Genomic DNA, 5352 nt, shown 5'->3' with positions numbered 1-5352 from the left:
ATCAGAAGATGGCCTGGTCGGCCATCAGTGGAAAGAGAGGCCCATTGGTCGTGCAAACTTTATATGCCTCAGTACAGGGGAATGCCAGGGCCAAGAGGTGGGAGTGGGTGGGTGGGAGAGTGTGTGTGGGAGGGTGTGGGGGACTTTTGGGATAGCATTGGAAATGTAAATGAAACAAATACCCAATAACAATAAGAAAATAATAAAGGAATCTACTAATGACACTTTCTTGGATAAGAATAATTTCCTGTTGAATAGTATGAAATTATTCTTATCCTTATGCTTCACCATTTTAAAGATTCATCTATTTCTAAATAGTATCATCTTACACACCAAATGTTCACCATAATTCTTTGTGGGTGCGTCAAAATCTAGACAAATAGTCCTGAAACAGTAACTTGAAGCAAGGCATCATTACTTTATGACAGATGTCTCATGATGAATTATGATGGGGAAAACTAGTATTTGATTAAGTTACAGGTCAAGGTTAGGTAGACATGAAGTGACGGCAAAAGGAAAAATTGCTTTTCATACTACCTATTTCAGAAACAAAATCTCAATATAAGAGTCATTAACATTCCTGAATATACATCTCTCCAATTATGACAATTTTTGTATTCCTCCATTAAAGAACCTAATAATTGGTGTGGGCTATAGCACGGTGTTACTGTCCTTGTCTAACTTGTGAAAGAAGCTAACTTCCATCCACAGAACTGAAAACTAAGTTCTATGTAATCACTTATAAATATTTAGTCCAAACTACCTCTAAAAACTTTCATACAGAGATATTGGAAAGAGTGAAGATTATACACTATAGTTAGTGCAAATGGTTTTATGAAACTATAATTGCTCATTGACCTACAATAGAGCACAGGAGAATTCATTAAGCTGAGAAGTTGACTTACCTGTACGGTGGGCAGCAATGCAGACATATTTGTATGCATATATATTGTGTATTAACTAAGAATCATAGGTCAGATGGCAAGGCACTCTATAAAACTTTCTTCTATCAGAATCACCCATGTGTTTTTACCAAAGCAGTATAAACTATGATCTCAATTGAGAGTTATATTTATTTCCTGATTTATCCCAGAAAGTTGTTAGGAAACACACTATTTTTGGTAGCTAAAATATTCCCTTGCTTAGTAGTAACTGACTTCTGCAGAACCGTGATTTCATTCCCCTCCCTTAAGTGTATTTGGCATACACTATTGAGAATCACTGCTAAGACAACTGGGGCCATAGAGCTAAGGAAGAATACATGAATCAGTTTTGCTTCTGTACCAATGGCACCTTGCCATTAGTGCTGCCCTACTCTTGTCTCCCTCTTACCAACAGCATACTTACTGTGATTGCTTTTACTTAGAGTTCTTATATCCACAGCTCTCATCACCTTGATACTTTTTGTTTTCTTCATTTTTCAAAAGGTAACTGTGCCCTACAATTGCTAATGCTTAAATACTGTTAATCTCCACTGCTCACCTTATTAGTATTTCTGGGATCATTCATACAAAAATGTTTCTTCAGTTGCATGTATTGAATTATGGTTTTTTTTTTTTTGAAGTCTTTCTTGAAGTCTGAAATTAACTGTTCCTAATTTTTTTTAGTGAAGTAGAAGTGAAAGACAATGTTGATGAACAAATGTAATGACTTAAAATTATTTACTTCATCATCTGTGCTCCATAAGAATTTATTTTGTCAATAATAATAACTGCATCATTATTTTCCTTTTAAAATTAAATTTTTTTAATACAATACATTTTGATCAGGTTATCTCCCCTCCCCAGTTTCTCCCAGATCCTACCTACCAAATCTACATTCTTTCTCTCTCTGTTTCTTTTCCTATCTCTCAAAAAACAAGTCATCCACCCCAAGTGGCTCTTGTTTTTTTTGTTTTTTTTTTTTTTTTTTTTTTTTCCACTTTTTATACATGGCTTACTGAGCCTTGTAAGGGATTGGTGAGACATGTAAGGAAGTGTTCATAATGATATCACATTTGGGTCTGAAAGCTCTGCTGTCCCTCATGCTGTGTACATGTTCCAGTTGTGGACTTGTGTTAATTACATGAAGAAACTTCTCTGCTGAGGGCTGGCAGTCTGGTCTATGGGTATAACAATTTATCATTAAAAGTCATTTTATTTCTATGTTCATTTAGCAGAATAATAGCATTAGATTTTCTCATACGGTCCATGACCTACATAGTTACAGGTTCTTGCCTAATTTAGCAGTGTTCGGGGTGGGTTCCATTAAATCCAAATGAAAGTGATAAGATATCAATAACATTTTTGTCACTATTGGACCAGTAAATATTGCACGCAGGTTTCTGTTGCAAGATAAAAGGTTAGTAGCATGCAGTGTACCTCTGGAATGCCGAACACAAGTCAAGAGAAGTAAATCTTCTAGTTGGTCACCAGTTCAATTTTCCAAAACTTGATGTCATAATTAAGTGTATTTTCTACAAGAGGATCTAGGTGGCGGCTGTGAAGATTAAAAGTAGAATAGGCTGTGGTTTTGGGGGATGTCCTTGCAATCTCTTTGGTCTATGACTTAACAATGACTTAGTGTTAGTTATTTCTCCTCATATTTCTTCCCAGAATGGGGAAAGAGAATATAGTGTTATAATGACATAAAGAGTGAAAACTCAAATAAGAATATTAAATCCAAGAGAGTGATAAGAAGGCAGGAAAATAATCTACCTTGACTAGTTCTAGGTATTTTGTTGTAGTTACTGATCTGAGAAAGGGGGAAGTTCTCAGTTTAAGCTTCCCTTAGAGATGACTGGGAGTTAGAATACCTTTTTTACACTGAATTTTACATTTTCAATAGCTTTTGGAGTATCATAATTATTTGTCATTTTATCATGCTGAGGATTGAAGTCGCACAGGATTTACAGGGCTGTGTACATGAAAAGTCAATGCTCTATCAGTAAACTGTATATCTATTGAAATTTATTCATAATTTTATTGAAAATGGAATAACTTATACTATACCGGAATTAGTTCAGCTACAAATATTAGGAATTCCCCATATAGAAGTGTGCAAAAGCTCAATTGACCAGGCAACATTTATATCCTGACTTAAGTCAAATACACAATGTGATATTGTGTAAAGACATAATATGAAATAATTTTGGCCTATGTTACTGTTCACATAAATCCTCATGGTCTTCTCTGATATAAATACATAGTACATTTTCCTTGTTATGAAATATACCTTTTATAAAATAGCAGATTCTGGCATTTTGATTTTGTTGAGTATCTCTATTAAACACCTTTTTTTTTTAAATGGAACAATATTTCTTTTGATGGTACATATGTCCTTTATCACTTAATCCATTTGCTCCTTCCCCCACCTCATGCCAAGAAAAATGTAAGTGGACATTTTTTCCCTTGTGTTCATGTAGCCTAGAAGTGCTTCATATTTACAGTTTATTCTTTTCACCTTGGACATTCTGACAAGGACAAATGGTTCATGTATTAGGAAATACTCTGAATTGGGAGGTGAAACTCTAACGCTTTGTGTACACAGTGTCCTATAGAGGTGACTGTAATGACTATAATACATCATCTGGAAATAGGGCTGCAGAAACAGGGTGAATCCACAGCCCAGGAACAAAGGTTATTTATTTCCACTGTTTTGATAGGAGCTGCTAGAAGCATTTTTCTAATGGTCCTAATGAGTCTCTGAAGACCTTGCTCCTTGTCTTGTTTCTTAGTGCACCTAAAAATAGAAGTCAGTACTTGGCAGCGATGAAGTTAGATAAATAGATTCAGTTGCCTTCAACAAAACACTGGGGCATAATTTTGTTTCCTTGATGTAGTGTAGAGAGATGTAGGCTTGTATTCCATTGTTGTATTTAATTTCATTAGGCAACATCAAAAATGGACACAAGGTATATGTAATATATGCTCAAAGAACTACTTAAACCCTACCAATGTTAAAAATGACAGCATTTTCCATACAATTCAAATATGCCTTAAATGTATTCCCTGTATTTTATACTTTATCTCACTACTTATAAATATAAAATATAGAGTATGCAAACTGTTCCTTGAGAGGACAGTTTGGATTTCTGTAAAAGTATTTCTAAAAGATACTCCTGGTTTTTATTTATGAATTGAACATAAAAATTTGGTAGTATTTCTCACAACGTTCTGCATGGTAACAATTAATAAGTACTATACACATACAGGATGTTAAACTTATGGCAATAAACCTACTACTATCAGCAGATTACTTTCTCTTAAGACAGGTCTTAGTAAGATATATATGTAGAATTTTATCATGTGATCCTTCTGTCTCAGTAATCCAAATAAGTGGCCTTTCAGTAATGTGCTACTAGTCATGATCAATTTTAATCATTTCCTTAGAAATTAAAAGATTCTTGACTGAAGAAATGTTTGGCTAGTTTAGTCAATGACAATAGGTGGCTCTGTTTGGTTAGTTGGTTTTGTTCATATAATTATTTAATTTTAGTGTTTAATTGAACAAATCAATAGATTTCAATGTGGTATTTTCTATACTTGTATAGTGTACCTTGATCAGCTGCGTCCATGAATTTTCAACAATATGATAAACTAAACAAAACTTGAACAAGGATAACATGGTTGACATGTCAATGTGGAAGAAAAAAATCTCAAAGGTCTGAATTAATTAAAGGCGATTTTTGACAGCTGAGATGGGGATAAATCCAATTATTACTTATTCAATATTAAGTGGTAAGTAAAAACAAACGGATATAAATATGAGCAACACTAAATGGACTAAGTGGCTTCTAAAAGAACACTGTATCACCATGACAACTTAGTTTGACTAGAAATCCCAGACTGCTTGTGTATAATCATATGACTAGGACAATCATATGCCATACATAAAGATTTGAAAAGTTGGATAAAACTTCTAAATGTGTACAAATATGACTGTGTCTAATGACATGACAAATGAAGGCTCTTAAGAAAATGTACAAGCAAGATGGTCTTACATTAACAATGAGCAAGTGAGTAGTTCATAGGATAGAGATATAAATAATGGCTCAGTAATTAAAATCACTTGATGCTCTTCTAGGGTCCCAGGATCTATTCCTAGGATCCATATGGTGGCTCACAACTATTTATAAGTCCTTTTCCAGGAAATATGATTCCATCTTCTGACTTGAGAGCATCAATACATATGCAGTGCATAGACACACATGCAGGAAAAGCACTCATACAGGAAAGAAAAGAAAAGAAAAGAAAAGAAAAGAAAAGAAAAGAAAAGAAAAGAAAAGAAAAGAAAAGAAAAGAAAAAAGAAACTGTAAATACTGCATATGAACCTTACCGGCTTAGCAACTGCCAAGATATTATGCATATAAT

The sequence above is a fragment of the Mus caroli genome, chromosome 5 (genome assembly GCF_900094665.2).
Source record: "Mus caroli chromosome 5, CAROLI_EIJ_v1.1, whole genome shotgun sequence".
NCBI classification, from domain to species: Eukaryota; Metazoa; Chordata; class Mammalia; order Rodentia; family Muridae; genus Mus; species Mus caroli.
The sequence above is the reverse complement of the archived record's forward strand: the minus strand, read 5'-3'. Positions refer to the sequence as shown.